Genomic DNA, 24839 nt, shown 5'->3' with positions numbered 1-24839 from the left:
AGTTTTTCTATTCCCTAGGCACTAACCTATAATATCACTGGTTGTAACGAATGCTTTGTGACTGTCTACCGTTCTGTGTGGTTCCGTGGATGAGTCAGCAAAGGCGTGGCTTGGTAATCGTGAGCTTTAAGGATCGAATCCCGTCGAGGAAACTTGAATTATTTTTCATTGTGCCTCTCCTATATCTTAAGATGTTTCTCTACCTCCGTAATCATCTCATACTCTCAACTGAGTTCCCCACTTTAGTTCAACAATTAGTAGTGGGATGCTCTCAGGTTCGGGTGAGCTTCCACACGTCTACTTACAAAATCAAAATTTGCGACAAAATATGGATGCTATCCGATCATTTTTTCTCCAATTCTAGATTTGCACATGTGAGTGTATATCACCTTCATCATATTTGTTTCTCTCGTTCTCCAATGTCATCGGCTATGACATAAGATTGCTCGGAAGCGAAACTTCAAATAGTAAACATTCTATACCAATGGGCTCACTCTCACTAAGCATTTTATTTAAGATATGCGTTTTCATACTGGAGGTGGGATAGTCGCTCTTTCTATCCTTCTGAAGTGACAGAATATTTATTCAGACTCAGAAAAGTAATTTTAGATCAAACGACGGAAACAGAATTGGACTTTAATTTTTTGTCTCCTTTTGTCTTCATGAATAGGACATATATTAAGTATTATGTTTGCCTTAAGAAATACGTCTGAGATTCATCTCATTTTAGAGAAATGCTGCTGTAGACAGTAGTGGGAATTTCACTCAAGTGTACGTTAACTTTCAGTGCCTGGCGATTATGCCACCCGCCTTCTTTTAAAGTTAATTCGGTTGTAATTCTTCCCAGCTTATGCTTCGGACTCAATTAGTGGGTCACTTTAGCCGTAAATCTCCATATGGCTCTACCATCCAGAAGTGTTCCTTACTGTACAACTACGTATCTAAAATGTTTGGTGCCCATGAAATATGCTGTTTTCGTTTATAGTGGCATAAATTTAAACGGCATCGGAAAGAACACTGCTTATCTCAGCGACCTCGACACATATGAATTCGACACTACTGTCAGTCATTTTCTATTATTTGAAAACACGACTCCAAAACTGCACTAATACCTGCAATTCTGATTTGGCTGCAATAGCAGGCAACCCAAAAAGCTCGGTGGTTCGGTTGGTTGCGAATTCAAAGTGTGTTGAACCAAACCTCAATATTGTAGAAAATATATCAGTGTGACAAACTGCAAATAAGAGAATAAAACAAATTGTTAAGAATGATTATATTATTATTGTGATGGATTTATATGACATGAAAAGTTACAAAATGATCTTACTTAAGCAGTTCAAACAAGATGAATAACAAGAAACAGATATAGGAGGAGAGCATTTCTCCCTTCCATCCCGAAAAAAGAATCTCGTGAAAAGAATAAGTTACAAAATGTAAATGTTTAATATAAAGCCAATCCCAAAATTTTCAAATTTGACATAAAAGGCAAGAACAACAAACCAAAGTGAATGAAATGGTGCGCAGATACGGCAGACGTAAACTGAGGTAACACCAGTTTCGTATTTTAATGAAAAAAGGCTGGGTGGGGCACGGACACTTCCAAACATTTGATCAAGAAATATCAAACGTGCTAGTAACAGTATGCCAGATATGTGTAAAGGACATGAAGAACTGCAACGAAACTTTACGTATGGACAATGCGCCAAAAATAAACGAATACGGGTGTTTATGTTCTGCGGAAAATCGGTTTTGGAGGGAAAAGCTCCAACCCAAAATTTGAAAGTTGACGCTCGAAAGGCAAGAAGAAGTGAACCGAAGTGAATGAAATTGTGCACAGATATTGTAGACGTAAAATGAGAATACAAGTTCCGTATTTTCCTGAATAAAGTGTTGGGTGAAGCACGAACTACTCCATACATTTCATGAAGGAATATCAAAAGTGTTAATAACAGTATGTCAGATGTGTGTAAAGGACATGAAGAATTGCATCACAACTTTCTGTATGGACAATACGCAAAAAAATAACTATTACGTTGTTTTTATTTTCTGCGGAATAAACGGTTTAAAGGCAAAAGCTCCGACCCAAAATTTTTAAAGTTGACTCCCAGAAACAAAGAAGAATTGAAATAAGTGGATGAAATTGTCAACAGATATTGCAGACGTAAAATATGGATATGTGTTTCGTATTTTTCTGGAGAAAACGGTTGGGTGGAGCACCGACCCATCCAAACGTTCAATCACGCAAAATCAAAAGTGCTAGCAACATTATGTCAGATGAGTATAAAGGACATGAAAGATTGCGTGAAACATTTTGTATGGACAATAAGAGGAAAATAAAGGAATACGGTTTTTTTAATTTTCTACGGAGATACGGTTTTACGGAGCAGAAGCTCCCAACCCAAAATTTTGAAATTTGACGCCCGAAAGGTGAGAAGAAAGGAAGCGAATGAAACTTTGCACAGATATTGTAGACAAAATAATTGAATTCGGGTTTCGTACTTTCCTTGAAGAAATGGTTAGGTGGGGCGAAAAAAACACCCATAATTTTTAAAGTTGACGCACGGAAAGCAAAGAAGAAGTGAATCAAGTGGATGAAATTGTCCACAGGTTTTACAGACGTAAAATGTGGATACGGGTTTCGCATTTTCCGAGAAAATGGGTTGACTGGTTCACGGATCCCTCCAAACCTTTGATCACGAAATATTTAAGTGCTAGTAATTGTATGTCAGAAGTGTGAGAAGGACATGAAAAAAAGTGCAACGGATAAATAAACGGATATTTTTTAATATTTTCTACAGAAAGACAGTTTCAATTTCCATGGTTTTAAAATTCACCTTACAAATGACCAAACTAATGATAAATCCAGGGAGTGTTTTATTAAACTATCTTTTGCTTCCTGTTTTGTCTATAAATCACCATACCTAATTACATTATTACTACATGTTGTATTTTAGGTCAAGGAATATTTTTCCTTTGTATATAGTTCAGAAAGAAAAGTAATGTTAGCAAATGCTATTACTCATCTTTAATGTTACAATGTCAAAAATAGCACACTTCGCTTGCTAGAACCTATTTATGGTGGAAGACCATATATTAAACTTTATTTGAAATTTTTGAATACTGGTGAGGGTTTTACTAAATGTTTATTGTTATGTATAAATATTTGTTCTGTTTACATGAAGATAAGTATATAGAAAAATGGTATGAAGAACCTTTTTTAGAATATATGCTATTAGCTATAGTAGTTGATTTGAGTTTAGCGTCCCGTTCTGTAGTGAGGCCATATGAGACACAGAGCTACAGCATTAACGTGGGATCAAAACCGCATGAGCTCCCGCCGAAAATTGAACTCCGGGTTTAGAAAAGAGTATCTATCTCACTACAGTCAATTCTCACCTGTTGGGATTGGAACAAACGTTGTATTGGTAAGTAGAGTGAAACAGGTTATGAAGTTTATGACCTGGTATCAGTCAGACGTGTTACTCGTTAAGACTCGAACAAATCTGAAGAAAACAAAACACATACACACGAAGAATTTGTATGACATAGTTAATACAGTTCTATTCTTTTCTGCTGGTCTAGTGGCTAGCGTGTGCGCATTTGGTGTATGTTGTCTGGGGTTCGAATCCCGTTAGAAAATAATTGACACTTTAACTAGCTAGCTAACTTTTATTAATTGTCCGTCTCCTTTAGCCTAAAGGACTTGGTGCGAGCGGTAGCTATATTTCTTCTTGCCTTCCGGGCGTCAACTTTCAAATTTTTGTTTGGGGCTTTTGAACCCTAAAACCTTTTTTCCGGAGAAAATAAAAACCGTTATATTAAGTGTTTTTGTGTACTGTTCATACACAAAGCTATGTTACAATTCTTCATTTCCTTTACACACATCTGACATACAGTTACTAGCACTTTTGATTATTCGTGATCTAATTTCTCGAGGGATCTGTGCCCCACCCAACCCTTTTCTTCAGGAAACTACGAAACCAGTATAATCACTACACGACTTCAACATCTGCGCATAATTTCATTCACTTCGGTTCACTTCTTGCCTCTCGTTCGTCAACTTTCAAAATTTTCGATTGGGGCTTTTCATCCTAAAACCATTTTTCCACAGAAGACAAAAAACCCGTATTCGTTTATTTTTGGGGCATATTTTCCATACACAAAGTTTCGTTGCAATTCTTCATGTCCTGTACACACATCTGACATACTGTTACTAGCACTTTCGATATATCGTGATCAAGTGTTTGGAGGGGTCTGTGCCCCACCCAACCCTTTTTTCCAGGAGTGTACGAAACCCGTATTCCCTTACTTTATGTCTACAATATCTGTGCACAACTATATTCACTTTGGTTCATTCTTTTTGCCTCTCGGGTGTCAACTTTCAAAATTTTGGGTGGGGGTATTTTGCCTCCCTAAACCGTTTTACCACAGAAAAAACAGTATTCGTTTATTTTTTGCGTATTGCCCATACAGAAAGTTATGTTGCAATTGTCCATGTCCTTTACACACATCAGACATACTGTTACCACCACGTTTGAAGTTTCGTGATCAAGTGTTTGGAGGGGCCCATGCCCCACCCAGCCTTTTTTCATTAAAATACGAAACCCGTATTCCTTCATTTTACGTCTGCAATATCTGTGCACAATTTCACTCATTTCGCTTCAGTTGGTCTTGCCTTTCTAGTGTCAAGTTTTGAAATTTTGAGTGGAGCTTTTATATTAAACCTTTACAGTATATAACTCTTTTTCTTTTTAATGAGATATTTTTGGGGGTGAAGGACAGAAATTGTTTCCTCTTCATCTGTTTCTTGCCATTCATCTTGTTTGAACTGCTTAAGTAAGATCATTTTGTAACTTTTGATGTGATCAAAATCTGTCACGATAATAAAATTGTCATTCTTAACAATTTGTTTTATTCTTGTATTTGCAGTTTGCCACACTTATGTATTTTTATTACAAAATGAGGTCTGGTCTAACGCTTTTCGAATTCGCAACCAACCGAACCGTCGAGAATTTTGGGTAGCCTGCTATTGCAGGAAAAGGAAAATTGCAGATGGTAATGCACTTTTGAAGTCGTGTATACTTATATCTCCCTTCCTAAATTTGCGGGGCTTAACTTGTTTTTAAGAGGGATCAGAAATGTCACTGTTCATCTCAGGCACTCCAAAAACTATGGATTAAGCACTAATATAAGCCGTTATCTTTTAATATACCTAAGTCTTAGCCTCCTGCTCCATGTTGCGGGGCACAGCGTCGGAAGTGTCACTGTTCATCTCTATAACCCCAAAATTTATCAATTCGACAATAATATGGGGTATTTTTTTATCAGTGTTATGTATTTCTCTTCCTCCCTCCCCCAGAATGTGGGGCTGAATTTTGTATTTATTCAGCATCAGAAATATCACTGTGCATTTTAACTATCCCGAAAACTCTCAGCGATAGATTCGTTACTAATATATGTCTTTTTCGATCATCTGTAAATGCTCCTCCCCTTCTTCCTCCGCCAAGTTGCACCGTCAAAGTAAAGTAATAAAAATTATCAACAGGAACGAACATCATCTATGTTCAAAATTTAATCGAGACCTGTGGCATATTTCAAGAGCTATTAAGTTTCATATAGATATATTATATAATTATATATACACCCATCTCCTTCCCCACCCATATATTCTATAGTCAAAGAGGAAATATAAATGAAACTTTCCAATCATGAATCTCATCTATGTTGAAAATCGATGTTTGATCGACATTGGTCGGGAGGTTGAAGAGTTTTTATGTGATATATATATATATATATATATATATATATATATATATATATATATATATATATATATATATCACATAAAAACTCTAGATACTTTGTACGCTCTGTTTAAACACACCGCAAATAAATAATGATTTTTACATTATAAAATTTTCAATATCTGGAGATGTATATTTCGAACCAACATATCAAAAATGACTGATCTCGAACTTAATATTCTTGTTCACTGAACGTCTCAAATGACACCTCCCTCCTCAGCACCCCTACTGATGGAGGTCTCAAAATTTGACTAAAGGCAATATTTACAAGTCTTTCATATCGAATAAAGTTAATAACTGTTATCTTACTATCTTCGTTTTATTTCTTTTTGCTGATTATTATTTTTGTTCCTCTGCCATTTCCTTTAATTTCTTACATTTTGCATAGTAAGAAGTAATTACTTGTTGAATAATATTACTTACAAACTATAGATTAGTATTTTCCAAATCATAGTTCCATACCAAAAACCATTTTTTCATTTTTCAAAGTTAGCATTTTTATTTTCATATTTCTTCAAAAATTATAGTTCCACAATTAGTTAATCGAATATTAACATAATAGCATTTTATGAGGAGATACAAAGTGATAAATGCTTTTCAAGATATTGAAAATTTAATTTTCCTTCACGAATATTAATTAATTAATCATTCGCATCACACAAGAAGTTATCATATAAAATAATAATGGTGTATTCTTTTCCTTCAAAATTTTCAACAGTATCATACCTTGATTGTCCCATGTAAGAGAGGACATAGTTTTCTGCATCGCAAGTAGGATAACACGTACACTTTCTCTGATGCATTTCAGCTGAAATTAAACACAGATGGATTATAATCATGTAATCCTAAGAGATTTATACCGTGATTATGTAGCATATGAATTTTAGTTAATATGCTTCTATAAATTAGAGAAAAGAGATCTTTGACCAAAGTTGTAAGTCAGAACCAAATCTGAGTATTTTTTTTAAAAAAAGAAAGAACTACATCGTTTTTACAATATATATAATCCCAATTCCGAATAGAATCAAAACTAATAGAATTAAACACAAGACAATTTGGTAACATTTCTTTCCATGAGCCATAAAAGCATATGAAACAGAGCATGAAAGACTTGTTAAGTTTGAACTTGTTGAGAATTCCGTGTCTAATATTCGGATTAGTTTTGAAAACATTTACTACTGAATGTTATGTGATACACATAATATTACCAGAGAAAAATCTGCACTATTAACGGCATTATTTTATTTCTATTAAGTGGTATTAAATTTACATATTACTGAATTTGATGTTATAGCTTTACTGTTTCAACCCAAGAATTTAAACATTTCGCAAGTTCAGCGGATATTTTACTTCAGGAGGAAGAAGATACATTAAAACATTAAATGTTCTTTCGAAGTTATTTCTCTTTCTGTGGTTAATCCCATTAATTACCCCGTTGTCCTTCATAAAGATACAATTGCGTGAAACACATATAAAAACATGAATATATGTATTGTTCGTGTTGAACTCTGAGCGACCAAAGTGATTATTACGTTTATTTGGGATCAGCATATGGTATTACTATTCCTTACACGGTAAAATGTACCACAATTACCAAAATGTGCCACTGCTGCGTGCGTTGCGAGATACTCTGAAATCCCATAGAGTGGCGTGCTGACTGGAAAACGAAGTGTCCGCCTCCTGGAAAACAAAGACCCATTCACTTCTCGAATGTTTGCCAGACAAGTGCCCGAATCGTGATTGGGAAATTCGTCATAGTTCGCGTTTCCCCCTGACCACACACCATCTTTATTCAATGTCTTCCAAACCATAAAGTTATTTCGAAGAGGCAAGTACTTCTACGATGTTGCCACACTGCATTCGGAGGTGTAGTAAAGGGTTTGGGTTTACTACACCTTACTTCATGTTCGGATTTCTATCACAGCAACGGTGCACAGTTACGAGATGTACCAAATTTCTCAAAAGTAAACCCCCACGTTAAGCGGGTTTGTATATCCAGGCTCCTAACTATGAAAACATTTACGATCACTCTAACCCCAATCATTTCAGAGATTCAACCTGTTGTATATAAGTTATTAGGACGTAAAATTGAACATAATTTTTACGAAAAAGACTTTTATGCATTGCAAAACCTCTAACTGCCAAATATTCACCACAAACTTATAGTCGTATCGACATATACGACTATAAGTGTGGAGAAGGAAACTACTTTACCCAAAAGTCAAAAGAGACTCACTGAAGATATACGAACTGGTCGAGCGTTTCAGTTCGTTGTGAGACGCGGTGTAGTGCACCTCGTGTGTGAGTTCCGCTGTAACTAGGCTATACGTTCGCCTTGACGGCCTTTGTGTTTTATACAATTTCAGTAGTGTGTCTGTCAGTGTACATAACCCGGATTTCTGCATAGTTTTGTTTAGTGAATCTTAGTTGTTGTGTCACTCTACGATAGTTTTGTACCACTTACAATGAATGCTTTACGTAAAAATACAGTTCGAATTGCATTTGACAAGATGACGCGTACTATCAGGCCCAGTGTAGTCAGGATACATTCTTGGTTAATTAACGAATTGCAATTACATATTCAGGATATTGCAGCGATTCAACTTCATAATGAGGATTATAGTTTGTACATCAAGTTTAAATATCAAGATCACGTGGACACCTTTCTTCGTCATCACCCGGAAACCATGAATTTTGAGCATGAAAATGGCACCATAAGTCAAGTACAGTTGTCCAGTGCAAGTATACAATATACCCGTGTACGGATATTGGATCTGCCCATGGAAATCACTAATGATGAACTTAGTGCAGTGCTTCGCCCCTATGGACAAGTGATACATGTCACGGAGGAAATGTGGTCCAGTACGTTACCATTTCCAGTTTATAATGGCAATAGACTCGTTCAAATGATTTTAGGGAAACATATTCCCTCTAAAATTGTGGTTCGTGGGTGTCGTGCTAGTGTCATGTATCAAGGTCAACCGCCTACCTGCTTTATTTGACTGGCCCCGAACCACGTCGCAAGTGCGTGGCCACGGAAAGTTAAACCCCAGGTGATATCTACTTCAGCTCCCACTGCATTTAAGATGACTGAACTTTTCAGTGGTAAGATGCCGACAACTCCTAGTTATTGCCCTTCTTCACCCGATTTACAGTTGCCAACGGTTTCTACTGCCCAACCAATGGTCCTAGAGAGCACCCCCTCCCCTTCGGCTCCTAATTTACAGGATGAGAGGAATTTTCCCCAGTTGCCCCTCAAAAGTGAATCTCTTCAGTCACCTGTATCCGAGAAGCAGAGTAAAGAGGGCAGTGCCCCTCATGCTACCTCCAAGATGATTCCCACTACTGCAACGACCCTGTCATCTTACTTCTCGCCCGACTGTAAACAGCCTGAAGTGTCTATTAACCAAGAAGCATATGTGACTCCCATCTGTTGTATTAGAGCCTCCGTTACAGCCAGTGCAAAGTGAAAACGTGTCAAAGAAAAGGAAAACAAAAGTATCTACTGAACGGAATGACGTAACAAGTGCTTTATCCGTGTGGCCTTCTAGTGCAGTGTCTTCGCTCACTCCAGCAAATGGTGAAAACAATGTTAGCCAGTGAATTCGTAAACAAACCATGTTCCAAGTGTTTATATCATTCTGCGATCTTACACGTTTCAGACACGAGACCAACAACACACCGCACAGCTCTTCTCTCTCTCTCTCTCTCTCTCTTTTTTCAAGGTTGATAGTTTCACGGTCTGGTAGTAATTTTGACTCTAAAGTAAGATTTACGTAATAGTGCCTGCGATACGAAAGCTTTATTTACATTGTCTTCTATTATATGCTGTTATATAGGTTGTTTACAAATTTACCGTCTGTTAAGAAACGTACCAGCGAGGTCATTTCCTTTCTTTTTGTTTCTGCTGTTCCTGTGCGCTATATCCGGTTCAATGCAAGATGTTAGTAAGCCAAATGTTCGATCATTTATTACCTTAAATTTGAATGGAATTCAAAGTGATGCTAATCGCAATCTTTTACGAAGCTTTATCAACCAAACATCGACTGACTTTATTTTATTACAAGAAGTGGCGTTTGCAGAATTTGACTTTTTACCCCAATATATTGCATATGTCAATATAGGACCAGCGCACCGGGGTACAGCTATATTATGTAAACGAGGTATAGAGGTCTCAAATGTTATTCATTTGCCGTCTGGCAGGGGTATTAGCATTACTTGTGACAATATTACAATCATTAATATTTATTCGTATTCTGGCACTAATAATCGAATAGCACGGGAACAGTTTTACTCTACTGAAATCTTACCATTATTTCCGAATGTTCCGAATAACATAATACTTGCAGGCGATTTTAATGCTGTCTCTAGAGCAATTGATACCACGGGAAAGTTTATTCCATCACCTGCCCTACAGCAGCTAGTTTCATCAATACAGCAGCGAGATCTCTAATTCACTTTTAAAAATTCTACTATGAGCAGTCGGTTGGACCGAGTTTTGGCAACCACTAATCTAGTATCCTCCATCACTGATATTCATTTGAAATTAGTTCCGTTCAGTGATCATGCCGCAGTAATCTGGACATCTAAATTTGCGCTAGGTGTTTCTACAACCTATGGAAAAACAGCTTGGAAATTGAATACTCAATTACTTACTGACGCCGACACGAAATGTTTGTTTAGAACTAAATGGACGTACTGGCTCCGCCAACGTCACTACTACCCGACACTAAATGACTGGTGGGTCAAATATGTGAAGCCTAAAATAAGAAGTTTTTTTCAAATGGCAAGGAGCTGAAAAGAAACGAGACCAGCGTGACACATTAGCGTATCTTTACAGAGCGCTGCATGAACTTTGGATCCTGCCCAGCTCTCCGCAAAATATGATTGCAATTCATAAAACGAAGGCATGGATAAAACAACTTCATGCTAATGATGTACGCAAATATGTTCATACCCTGCCAGACGGAGACTGTCTGCCCGATGAATACATTACATTTTATCACTATATGGCGAAACATAAATGTCGTGTTGGGAAGGTGATTGACACCCCGAATCATAATAATACCAAACTTACGGCCCTCCCTGACACTCAAAAAGTTTTCTTTGACCATTATACAATGTTATATGCTGCCACTACGGACCCTCCCCAACGGTATCACGATTATTTAAATTTGTTGCTCCCACAATTATCAGCGGCTGATAATCAGACATTAACTGCACCACTAACAGAAGCGGAAACACTTCACATTCTTAAGCAATGTATTCCTACCTCATGTCCCGGGAGTGACGGTTTGCCGTATGCATTTTATCAACAGTATTGCGATATCATAGGCGTGGATATGGTAACATTATATAATGAACTCTATGCTACTCCGCACTTCCTTCAAAATGATGGTCATGTGATCTTTATTCCTAAGTCTTCTGATGCCAACACTGTCACACAATATAGGCCAATCACCTTGCACAACTCCGATCTCAAATTGTTTAGTAAAGTTCTAGTGCGACGCCTCAAATCAATATTTCAAGACAAAATTAGTCCATTTCAGGCTGCTCTCAATCCACATAAGAATGTTTATTATGCGCTGACCAAGATTCGGGATGTTGTAGGTTATTTTACGTTTAATAGAAAACCGGCTTGCCTGATATCCCTTGATTTTCAAAATGCATTTGATCGATTATCTCATGCCTTTCTGTTTGCTGTGCTACGAGCGTATAATTTTCCGGAAGTTTTCCTTAACTTTCTCACTCACATTTATAGCTCAGCCACGGCTAAGCTTCAAATAAATGGTTTTTCTACTGCTCCCATTCCATTACGGAAAGGAGTTCGTCAGGGGTGCCCGATTTCCATGCTTTTGTTTGGCATCGCACAAGAACCTTTATTATATAAGTTAGCTGCATGTATACAACCTGAGCTGAATGACCTGCAAAATATATCGGTTACTGCCTTCGCAGACGATGTTAGCCTTAGCTGTACCACTCTACAACAATTTCACTATATTATTGACCAATTACAACAATTTAGTGCTTTTAGTGGCGAACTGCTTAATTTACAAAAAACGAAAGTGTTGCCCTTTCATTCTTGGACTATGGACGGCATACCCCTACCATTTGCCAACATTGAACTGGTTACGAAAGTGAAAATCCTGGGCATAACGTTTTCTAATTCAGACAGTTTACAATATGAACATATTTGGGATCCTCTCATTCAAAAACTACGAATGCTCAGTCTAAATCACAAATTGCGCAACTTAAACATAATCCAACTATTTCGTACATCAATAGTTATTTATGTGCTAAATTGTGGTACTCCGCTCATATATATCCCATTAGTGATTTGTATGTTCGTAAAATAAATTCCCTGATTGGTTGGTTTCTGTGGGCAGGGCATTATTTTCGTGTCAAGAGTGACACTGTTACCCTACCCCTTGACCGTGGGGGCTTGAACCTAATATCAGTCAGAGCTAAATGTACTGTATTCTTTCTAGCTAATAATTATAAACAATTTCAAGTTACTGACCAAATCACCCACCAATGGATTTCTTGTTGGTTCTGTTCCCTCCCTGCACCTAATCCTCCTAATATGATGTCACTCAAACAGGCCCCGGTGTATATTCAACACTGCGTGCAAGGTTGGTCCTATGTTCCTATCTCTGATCCTACCAACTACTCCCATATCCGCTTTCTCTCCACACACTTCCACGCACCTCTTTGCAATAATATCGTTCCGCGTATCCAAATGAAATTTCCAACAAAAAATTGGTCCAGAATTTGGTTCAATATTCATAACACCACGTTGACATCAGCGGTCGTGAGTGTCTGGTATACGATAGTAAATGAGCTCGTACCTACTCATGTTAAGTTAAAACGTATTAGTGTACTCCCTACGGATATGTGTCAACACTATAATCAGGAAGACACGCTAGAACACAGATTGACGTTGTGTCTTTACTCTTCTTCTATCTGGGCTAAATTACAACGACTGTTAAGTGTGATTTGCCGAGAACCTGCACATAAGTTTGATCATAATTATGCTTTGTTCCCAGACAATAAGTTTTTTCCACTCACGAAAAACAATAGCGTCACATGGTTAATTGGTCAAACGATTTTTTATCTTATGGACACATATCCGTATGGAAATGAATATGCATATGTGATGTTTCTTAAAACTGCTTGTTTACAATTTTCTGTGAATGTAGCTCACAAATATTTTTCAAATTATTTACGTTTACTATGTACTGAATATCTGTCCTAAGCTGTTTTAGCTTCATGTAACTCTTCTGCAAATGGCAAATAAAAAAAAGCGGTTTGGGTCACTACTCTATCAATTAGAAGTTTATGTGTTCAAACCCTGAAGGGAGTATTCGTTTCTTTTTTTTTCCTGTGTTCCTATATTTATCAGAGAATTGAGAACATTTCTTTAAATAAGTCTTTGGCAACCACTTTTCTCCCAAATTCCGTTAGAATGGAACATTATATGAATTGCAAATCTAAAATCCACGGCTGAGAACAAAATATTATGTTCAATATATCATTACTATTCTTTGATTAGTAATGGAAAACTAATTATAAGCATTGACGATTTCAGAAGATTCTCCCCCGGTAATGGTCAATATATGAATGAGAGAAAATTGATAAAACATTATTAGTCCACTTTGAGAATGATTGAAGATAACTTATGGCCACGAAGGGGGAAATTTATGTCGACAGAGTCTCAAATTCTCCCACAGGTCATGCCCTGAAACCATCAGTTTGAAAGGTTTCCTTAACAAATAGAATATTACATTTAATTCTCGTTCTACGTTTTGAAATGGAAAAATCATAATTTTAAAGTGAAATATAATACGATAAGCATAAAGATTTATAGAACTAATGAAGTAAATATTCTTGTGTAAGTTATCGATTTCTAATCAGATTAAAACTCGAATAATCGCTTGCATCGCACTTTAAAGTAAATCCTCTCTCTATACAATCCTTACTGGAAAGTATGTTTAACTCCAATTACTGAATCAATATTTTTAATAATATATTTTTATTTAATACTTTTACTATTCAATGTTGTATTCACTTCAATTCCCAAAGCCAAATCTCGCAAATGTATAGTGGACTAGTGATTGTTATTTAATAAATTATCATTTCGTTTACCTAAATACTCCATCGCCTCATTTGAAACTTCATATTTTAAATAATAATAATAATAATAATAATAATAATAATAATAATAATAATAATAATAATAATAATAATAAATAATAATAATAATAATAATAATAATAAAATCATAGCCATACCTTTATCAGAATTTCAGGCTTAGTCAATAAATGAATTCAACGTGGTCTCTATTCGAAGTTCTATTTAATCGAATCCGATTGAAATACAAAGAGAAACTTCGAGAACAAGTAAAAGAAACTGTTACTTTGGTGGGATTGGAAGTAACTATTGGGAGTTCTTTACAATTTACGAACAAATGAATTAGACATTTTTTTCTTTTCTTTAAGCTAACTGATTCACCGAACGTATCTGAGTAACTTGTCTCTATTTTCTAATCGGTTATATACGTTTTACAATCATTTCCGTTAATCTTGAACGACAGGAACACGAATACACAAACATGTAAGAGAATTAAAATCCCAAACCCCCAAACCGAGAATCGAACCCGAGACCCCATACACCTTAGGCACACGTGCTAGCCACTAGACCAGCGGGGAAAGCAATTGAAACGCATTTTGTAGTATCTGAAGTTTACACCTATTTCATCCTGGTGTAATAATGTTTACCGTATTCGTTACTTTGAAGAATGATATATGTTATTCTTATAGGTTCTATTACATATTCGTTCATAAATATTATATAAATTATCAGAAATATTCATGATTTTCCAAGGAAATTCACTGGTGCATGCGCAATAGAAACAGAAGAATCCAGTTTACTGATATTAGTCAGAATGCAAATTTCTAACAGGCTATCAGAATTCTTTAATGGAAAGTAGTGGTACGCGCAGCTTCCTCCGGAGTAAGCATGAAGTGGGAGTAGAGGGGCGAAAGCTACTGGCAGAAATGAATTGTGAAATAAATTATTATTATTATTATTATTATTATTATTATTATTATTATTATTTGTCATATCGCTAAATCAATTTCTTCACTGCTTTCTCGTCACAGCACAAAACCCAAGCAATCTGAATGAGAGTTTGTTCCACTTTTACCTGACTATAATTTCTCCTCGCCGACTAACAGATAATTCTCTACAGCCTTTAGAGCTAGGCATTTTGACAACTTGTAGAAATTTGCATTGTGATTCGTATTAGCAATGACAGTAAAGTGGATCTTTCTGTTTCTACTGTGCATCATCAGCACCATTATACCAGAAGTATTCCGCCATTACCAGCGGGTCACTTACCGCAGCTGAGAAGCTGCTCCACAATCTTCTGTTAACCTCTCCACCTTCACATACGATTTTTCTGTTTTGATATCACCAATAGCCTAATTATGTGTTTATATAGTCTAATTCGTCCCCTCTCTCTCTTTCCTACCACCATACCCTCTAGCACATCTCTCATGATACAGTTCCTTCTTAACCAATATTCCAACCAGTTTCTCTTTCTCTTCTTAATAATATTTTTCTCCTTCCATTTCCAACCCTCTAAATTCGTTTTCCTCTCGAACCAGATTTCTCTCCATTCATCTCCACGCACATATTTCAAAAGCCTCTAATTGTTCCTCATCATTTCTGTGCAATGTCCATGTTTCTGCCCTATAAATACAGTAACATACAGTACACGAAGGATTTTATGAGTCTTTTTTAACTCTAAGGCCCCACAAAATAGTATTTTCATCATCCTAAAGGCTTCTTTCGCCATTTCTATCCTTGCTTTTATTTCACGTTCGCATGACATATCACTAATAATACTACTCAGGCTACAAAAACTAGTCACCTGTTTTCTACTTCTATATTTGACACCCATCGTTTCGTTTCAATCACCATGGATTTTGTCTTTCTAACATTTATTTTCATCCCAAATTCTTCAGAAGCCTTTCTCAAGTTTTCTACATCTTATTAATTTTCTTTTTAGATTCTGTAACACCAATCATATCAACCCCAAACCGTATACATCTCATCATTCTATCTCCTACCGAAATTCCATCTTCATTATGAAAACATATTTTTGCTATCTCTTCTACATAGCTAATTAATGATGTCGGCGAAATATATAATATCTGTTTAACTCACCTTTCAATTACACCGTCTGTCTACTGTGCATGCGCCAGTGAATTTCCATGGAAGATCATGAATAATTCTGATAATTTATATAATATTTATGAACGAATATCTAATAGAACCTATATAAATAACATATATCATACCCCAAAGTCACGAATACGGTAAACACTATTACAGCAGGATGAAATAGGTGTAAACTTCAGATACTACAAAATGCATTTCACTTGCTTTCCCCGCTGGTCTAGTGGCTAGCTCGTGTGCCTAAGGTGTATGGGGTCCCGAGTTCGATTCCTGGTGTTGGAGTTTGGAATTTTAATTCTCTTACATGTTTTTGTATTCATGTTCCTGTTGTTAAAGATTAACGAAAATGATTGTGAAGCGTATATAACCGAGTAGAAAATAGGGACAAGTTACTCAGATACGTTCGGTGAATTAGTTAACTTAAAGAAAAGAAACAAAGTGCCTAAGGCATTTGTCTGTAAATTGAAACGAACTCTTAACGGTTAGTTCCAGTCCCACCAGGTAACATTTTTCTTTTACTTGTTCTCGAAGTTTCTCATTGTATTTTTATCGGATTCGATTAAATAGAACTTCGAATAGAGACGACGTTGAATTCATTTATTGACTAAGCCTGAAATTCTGATAAAGGTGTGGCTATGATTTTATTATTATTATTATTATTATTATTATTAATAATAATAATAATAAACAATAAATACTCGTATACAATGATACAAGTTCCTGACGATAGGTTGGACGTAATAATATTAAAATTTTTAATCCCTGACAATAAACCGCTTTTACTATGTGTGCACTATTTTCCACCTACACTACCGTTAAAGAATTTTATAGACTACTGTGATTGATTGTGTTCCTACTTATTGACAATAAAAAGTAATTTTATAATATTAGGTGATTTTAATGCTGGAGGAATTGACTGGAAAACAGGGACTGTAACTGCTAGCAATTTTTATGCTAAGAAAAAAGCAGAAAAAGTGATAGAATTAAGCAACCTCCTGCAATTATACCAGCTAAGTAAGTCCTATGATGCCGTAAATAAAGATAGAGTACTTGACTTGTTGCTGACGGATATAGAAAATAGTACATATATTTTAATGTTGAACCATTAACTAAAATCGATCGTTTCCACCCACCATTTGTATATTCATGGAATACTATAAGAAACAATAGCTCAAAAAAGAATACAAAACAGACCAGTAATTATGACTTCAAAACAGCTGATTTCTTACAGGTTTATTATGGAATAAAGAAAATAAATGAAATTAATGATCCTACCACCAATGTAGATAAAATGTCTGAAAATTTGTATGACAAAATATATGAAGTTTTCGATTCCCATGTACCAAAGAAACTGTAAAATAATAATATGACATATAAGGACCCGTGGATGAATACAGACCTAAAATCATTAATAAATAAGAAAACAAAATATTTTATAAAGGCCAAACAATCAAATAATAAAATATGGTGTCAGAGGTACTCCGATTTAAGAAAGTTGGTCAAAAAGAAATATCTAGAGGCTAGAAAATTTTATTTTTTAACGTTGGAGAACAGTATTTGAAATGACAGTTTGTATTTCTGGAGAACATTCAAACAATCACATAACAAACAAATGCCAAAACAGATAAAATACAATAATACATCAGTGTCAGATATTTTAGATATAGCAGAATGTTTTAAAGTTGTATTTCATAATTCTTTTAATTCTGATTCCAACCAAAATAAAAAATGTAAGGTTCTGAATCTGACAGAAAATAATGATAATTATGTATCCATTTGTACTCCATCTTTCACGCAAAAAGAAATAATTGAAACAATCAGTAAAATTAAGGGAAGTACTACACCTGGGCCTGATAACATTCCATATTATATCATTAAAGCCTGTAGTAATGAAATAGCGTCAAATTTAGCTATTATATGTAACGCATGTTAAAGACTGGAGTATTTCCTTCAAAATGGAAGCAAATATATGTTGTACCAATATACAAATCTGGTGATAGGTATGATGTTAAAAAATATAGGGCTATTAGTTTGGTAGTGCATTCTCTAAGATTTTTGAAGTAATCGTATACCAACATATATATTTTAATGTAAAGAGTATTTTAAGTGATACGCAACATGGTTTTTATAAATGTAGATCAATTGCAACGAATTTTATTCATTTTACAAATTTTACGTACTTTGCATTAAAAAGTAATTTACAGGTTGATGTTATATATATTGATATGTTAAAGGCCTTTGACTCTATTGATGATAAATTACTTCTGAATAAATTATCAAGCATTGGCCCATCACTGTCTTATACTAAATGGTTTGAAAGTTACTTATCAAATAGAACTTTTAAAGTAAAAATTGGCAAGGTAACATCTACTCAAGGTCAAATAGGGAAGGGAATACCTCAAGGGTCTTCCCTGGGTCCGCTTATTTTTTCTCTATTCATCAATGACCTACCAGGAAAAGTAAGGTATTCAAAAATACTATTATACGCAGATGACATAAAGCTCTTTAGAATAGTTAATAGTGAGTATGATAATTATCTCCTGCAGAAAGACTTAGATGCAGTAAACCATTGGTGCGAGAATAATTTATTAACTATTAATTCTGGAAAAACTAGATATATGACATTTACTAATAAAACTCAATACTTTGTCAGTAAATATAAAATTCATTTAGTAAGAATAAACAAAGTAGAACAAATTAAAGATCTTGGTATTATTTATGACAGACAATTGAAATTTAGTAATCACATAAATGATTTAGTGGAATCAACGAGAAAAACAATAGGTTTTATATTTAATCAGTGGCCTGATTTTTAAATGGTAGCTCTTATGTGTACTTATATAAGACACTTGTTAGATCCAAACTTGAATTTGGTTCAGTCGTTTGGAACAGCTTGTCGAATATACTTATTAACAAACTTGAAGCAGTACAGAAATGTTTTACACGACTACTATGTTATAAAATGAAAAAGGACTACTATTCACACGAGTATGAATATTGGTTAACTTTTTGGGGACTTAAATCTCTAGCAGAAAGAAGAAATTTTATGGATAAATACTTTATTCAAATAGTATTGGATAATAAATATAGTAGCGATTACTGCTTGGAAAATATAGGAATAAGAGTGCCGTGTTATAGTGTAAGAAGTCAGTCAACATTGGTAACACTAAATTCAAAACGTGAAATATTGAGAAGAGTGACAATGTCTTATAACAGTTTAAAATGAACATATATTGGGAGAAACAATAGAGCAATTATTTTATTTAATTATATTTTTTTTTCAAAGATTAATCTGTTTTAACTTCATCACAAGGGTGTTCATTTTATTATTATTATATATCTTCAGAATATCATTATTTATAACATTTTATTCAAAGAACAAATATTTTATGTGGAAATGTGACAATAGGTAACCAGGATCTTTTACATAGAAGATACGAAAATTTAAGCAAAGTTGACTCATTAGTTTAACGACAGTTAAATGAAACTTTAATTTCCATAGTTCTGTTAATAGTATTTTATGATATTGACTGTATCTGTTTTAATCTTATTTTATAATCAGATTTAATCTTGTAAAGTGAATATATTATACTTCTGACAAGGGTCTTACCCTACTAATATTCATTTTATATCACAAATTTTCTGGTCTGTTTTAAATGATTGTATAATAGTCTTAACATAGTGCTGTATTTTTGCCAATGAGCTGATCACGGCACTGAACATAAAGTTATTATTATTATTATTATTATTATTATTTAAAGAATGAAGTTTCAAATGAGGCGATAAAGTATAAACGTAAACAAAAAGATAATTTATTTGATAATATTCACTAGTCCACTATACATTTGCGAGGTTTTGCTTTGGGAAATGTAGTGTATACAACATTGAATAGTAAAAGTATTATAATAAAAATATATTATTAAAAATATTGGTTAAGTAGTTGGAGTTAAACATAGTTTCCTGTAAGAATTATGTATAGAGAGGATTTACTTTAAAGTGCGATGCAAACGAATATTCGAGTTTTAATTTGTTTAGAAATCGGTAACTTACACAGGAATATTTACTTCATTAGTTCTATAAATCTTTATACTTATCGTATTATAATTCACTTTAAAATTATGATTTTTCCATTTCAAAACTAAGAACGAGAATTAAATGTAATATTCTATTTGTTAAAGAAACCTTTCAAACTGATAATTTAAGGGCATAACCTGTGGGAGAATTTGAGACTCTGTCGACATAAATTTCCCCCTTCGTGGCCATAAGTTATCTTCGATCATGATCAAAGTGGACTAATAATGTTTTATCAGTCTTCCCTCATTCATATATTGACCATTACCGGGGGAGAATCTTCTGAAATCGTCAATGCTTATAATTAGTTTTCCATTACAAATCAAAGAATAATAATGAAATATTGATATAATGAAATTCTTTTTGTTTATGTCGATACGACTATAAGATTGTGGTGAATATTTGGCAGTTAGAGGTCTTGCAATGCATAAAAGTCTTTTCCGTATAAATTATATTCAATTTTACGTCCTAATAACTTATAAATAACAAGGTTGAATCTGTGAAATGATTGGAGTTGAAGTGATCGTAAATGTTTTCATAGTTAGGAGCCTGGATATGCAAACCCGCTCAACGTGGGAATTTACTTTTGAGGAATCTGGTACACTACCACCTAACCTTCATAAATATGCAGTATTACACAAGTAAAACTTCATCGCTCTACGATACGTGGAAATGGGTCTGTGTGAAACTGTCTCGCGCATCTCTCGTTAGCCGGCAAATTTCAAAGAAATCACACATTGTGCAAATTACTCGGAAACTAGTGATTTTCGACCCCCGGTTCATATAAATGAAAATGTTCCGAAGTACTTCTAGAATATCCCCTTGCAGTGCATGCGTCAAATTACCAGTTGCGCTGTATATATATGAACCGGGTGATATATATCAGGTAACTGCAGATGTATACGCCAGTGTAGATACATACGCCAAGGATACAGTGCCAAGACATTTCCGACGAAATCTGCTAGAATGCACTTGCAATATGTGCGACGGGCTTTGACAATTCCACTTGACTAATTCTCTGGGTGACAGCACAGATACCGCCACACAGCGCAGTGTTGTTTGCTTCACGAAGGTTCCGTGGAAGGGCGTAATTATCTCAATAGAGGTAAGAATCTGTTATTTTTACCCTGGTAACTCTGAACATTGTCAGTTGTTTACTGCAATGTACGCCTTATTGTGTGACCGTTTAGGAACACTTCGTTTCGTAAGTATAACTTCAGTATTTGTGATTCCATGGCTTTCAAATCAATACCAAGCATGGTGCAGCGAAATAAGCCAGGGTTTCTACAGGACTGACTCAGCCAGGGTTTTTATTTGTCCCACATGCTCTATGTAATATTGGTGTACTTCTCTAATATTCCAGTATATCGTCACTGTTTATTTATGTTATTTTGGACCAAAAGTTTCAGTCTAGATCTTCTTTCAGCTTTAAAAGTTATCGTTTACACATTTACCATTTTATCTTCATGTTGCACATTGATTATTCTACTGTTTGCTTCAGCCATGCTGTGTTGTAATATTTGAATTGGTATAATACGGACGATATAAGCAGTTCCAAGATTTATTACAGGTTTCTAGTAGAAGCCAAGACGTGACGTAATTACATGCACTTGTTGGTATAAACGCTTGTTTCTAACACTTTTTTTCTTTTACTTTGGGTACAAAACACAAGTAACTGGCATCATTAGAACATTTGTTTCTTCACGCGGAAAAGGCTAGTCTGCAATGCACGTGTATTGTTCTTTGCATTTCATGAAAACAAAGCCGCAGAAAATCAAACAAACTTAACATTGCGTATTTACCTGCAACTACTTTATATATATGTATATATAGATAGATATATAAGTTGCTGTTTGTTGCTATGAACATGGAAGTTGATCATATTAGGTCATCAACTTGAAATATATTTTATTTGTTGCCAGAACCTTTAAATATTCATAGTATTAATAATTTCCTACGTTTTTATGAGAACTGTGAAACGCATTGACGAAAGTTGTTGTATTGTGTAAACAGTAAATTAGATATTTTTTAAAAATATATAGTACAAACCTGTAAATTTATTAATTTATTTTACTATAAGTTGAAGGTAGAACTATTTAGAATAGTCATTTACAACAAGAAAAATCTTACTATGAAGACAGAAACGGCTGGTGAGGGAAGTAATTTTGACTGGAATAAACGTTTGGCGTCTTTAAACTAATTAAATAAATATCATCTAATGTTGTAACTGTTACGTACATAAATGAAAAGACTAGGCATCTTTTCTTCCCTTAGGTAAAAAAAATAAGTATTTATTAACAATGTGACTTCTTTCACGAACAACGCTTGCAATCCACTCAGATCTTTAAAGTCGCTGGATTACTAGATGCATTAATGACCTTGAAATTCTAGAATAATATTAACACAAACTTTTTTTATCTTGTTAAAATCTGAATTTTATTTCAAACGCAAGTTTCTTTGTATGCTCAAATCTCTTGTGAATTTGAATTTTAACGTTTGAAAATTTGCTCCTAGGTGAATGAAGTCTATATTGTATTATAAAGAAAAAATGTTTCTCCAGTAGCACTAGTATAAATTCGTTTATAGCACATTGTTACCATTTCTTGAATTTTGTAACATTATATAACGAGAATGAAAGATATACATAAATGAATAAATAAAACTTCAATTTCAATGGCCCTAATGATCACAACATTGGAAGATTTTATTAATTTTACATGATAATTATATAAGAATTCAGAGTTTAGTTTTTCACTAATTTCTATAGTTAAATTCATCATGTTTAAGAAGTAAACAACTGCATTTACTACATTTTTATTTATACTATAGTACAGTAGCTGTAGGGTTTTAAATTAATATTCCAATACTTCTTAGATTCATTAATTTTGTCCATCACAAAAGTACACATCACATTGCCACCATGATAACGTCTCCATTAATCAGCAAATGAATAAATTACAACACTTCTTCATCCTTAAGTGCAAAGAATTTTGGTAGAACAATATTTAATATTAAAATTAAATATGATTCCAGCATCTCATCATATCAGTATAATTTGGTAGTCTGTGCTCTTTTCGTACCGTTTCTCTCTGTATCTATTTCTTTCTTTGGCTCTTTGATAACATATATAACTATGGCTAGTGGAGTGCATCGTCAAAAACGAAATTTTTAATCTGAAATCTGCCCTATGTTGGAACGTTGTCTTTTGTTCTCAAACATAAACCCCAAAATATATTTTTATCTTTCATTATTTAGAGGTGCTTCAGGACAGATGAATTTTGTAAAAAGAAAAAAAAACTATTTTTTTCTTTTTTACAGTTTTATCACTTTTTGTCTCTGTAGAATATTGATACTAATTAATTGCCTGGTGTCTGAGGTTAAATAAATATTATGTTCCGTTAACGTATAAAGAATTAGGTGACCAGTGTCATTTCTTCAGGTGCCCCAAGTGGCTCGCAGGCTGGTACTTGGCAATGGGATATTCATTATCAAAGGTATGTTCTCGATACGTTATCAAAGGTACATTCCCGGCTGAACTACAACAAGCATAACTTCCGACGAACTGAACTGAACTGAACTGAACTCATCAGCTCCATTCTGATCCGCTTAGCCATCACATGATTTTTGGTTTGAGAATGCAGGTATTCCAGGTTGAAAATAAAGTACGTACTTGACCTATTTTAACGAGCCCTTCTCTATATAGATATCGCCCCTAATTTCAACTCTTGATTTCTGATTGCATGTCTTGTTTAAAATATTATAAAGACAGAGTCTGCAGCAGGATCAGGGATACAGACAAGGAGCGATTTTAAGTAATATTTTTCGAATCACCAGCTGAAATCCAGAAGACGATGTTAGCAACGTATGCTGAAGTAACGAAGTCATCTGCATTCCTAGGAGGTAACGTGAAAACCAATAATAACGGAAAACAATGGCTGTGAAAGAGATATTTGAGCGAGTTGCTTTCGACGTGAGGGAACTATGAGATGGAGCTTCTATCCCCTACATTCCAAAGAAGAAAGTTATCATAAAAGTAAAAGATTATTATAATAAGTGTACAACTATCTTGAAACCGTACTACCGAATCAGACTGGCGAAATGTACAAGGTTAAGTTAAGGAACTTTTCATTTGAAGTAAGCAAAAAATTGTTTGCTATATGTTCGTGCAAATGTCCAGGCTGGAGTTATAATCAGTGCAGTAGGGAGAAGGAGGTACCAGTTGAAGAGAGAGTGTTTCAGAGAGATGAGAGGAATCAAGAAAATACTCTGATTGGAATTGTAGAGATTGCTGCGACAAGACTGACAAAGAAAGAAAGAACCCGCAAATAGAGAGAAGAATGGCGAGAGCTGAGTACATTTACGCAGATTAAAGGAACTCCAGAAAACCCTGCTGATGACAGTTACGTGATTTCGAATACTTCTTCAATCGCATCTAAGGATTAATTCATTCCATTGTAAAATAATATCATGACACACAACAACCTTCACGTAACAGAAGTGCTTACTAACGTCTCGCTCTTCCATGTGACTGACATATACCATTACACAGAGAGGCTACCGACGTTGCGAGTAAAGTCCCTGAGGATTTTTGAAATTGTGACGAAAAATGACACATCCAGGGTGTGGATCGAAACAAGATCTGTAGGGAATGGAGGGAAGTGAAAGGCTGAACGAGGACCATTACTGACATCTATTTTCGTAGGCGGAAAGACAAAACAATCA

Source organism: Thermobia domestica, chromosome 5, assembly GCF_964235325.1.
Source record: "Thermobia domestica chromosome 5, izTheDome1.hap1.1, whole genome shotgun sequence".
In the NCBI taxonomy this organism is placed as follows: domain Eukaryota; kingdom Metazoa; phylum Arthropoda; class Insecta; order Zygentoma; family Lepismatidae; genus Thermobia; species Thermobia domestica.
Note: the sequence above shows the minus strand (reverse complement) of the source record.